Genomic DNA, 491 nt, shown 5'->3' with positions numbered 1-491 from the left:
CTACGGTATAAAATACTTAAAATATTCTAGATCGAATTTATTTGACCTTTTCTTATTCAAGGTTGGAAGAAGGTACAGAAGCTATGTATACTTCTCACAAAGTTTTTTTTTTATCTCCCTGAGAATATATGGTTTTGAAAAATCGGCCATTTAATTTATTTAATTGTTTGCTCATTCTGATCACGTATAAAACCGTTTTAGTCCCAATAAAAAGATATTTGGTCAGTACCGATCACGTTCCGCTAAGGTCAGTGTAACGTGCGTGACTGAACATTTTTTTGCTTGTTTACTTATTTATTATTATACCTTGATTTAGCGTAAAAATATACTGGAGTCAGTGAAGAAAAGTCTAAGCAGATTTTCCTTTTATGTAAAAGCAGGTGAGAGACAATCAGGCAGTGTAGCCTATATAAGTTTCACTCACCTTCTTGTATTTGACTAAACGTCACACAACTTTGACTTATAGCTAATCCTGTTGGAATGATCTCGTG

The 491-nt window shown here is 33.2% G+C and overlaps 1 protein-coding gene across 1 annotated transcript in view; it reads right to left on the bottom strand.

Annotated features, from left to right (window-relative positions):
- Positions 1-491, bottom strand: part of LOC119589323 (bromodomain testis-specific protein-like) — a gene marked incomplete at its 5' end in the record, with an annotated part of 5,780 nt that overhangs the window by 4,035 nt on the left and 1,254 nt on the right.

This window comes from Penaeus monodon, chromosome 25 (assembly GCF_015228065.2).
Source record: "Penaeus monodon isolate SGIC_2016 chromosome 25, NSTDA_Pmon_1, whole genome shotgun sequence".
Taxonomy (NCBI): Eukaryota; Metazoa; Arthropoda; class Malacostraca; order Decapoda; family Penaeidae; genus Penaeus; species Penaeus monodon.
This window is presented reverse-complemented; position numbering and strand designations above follow the sequence as displayed.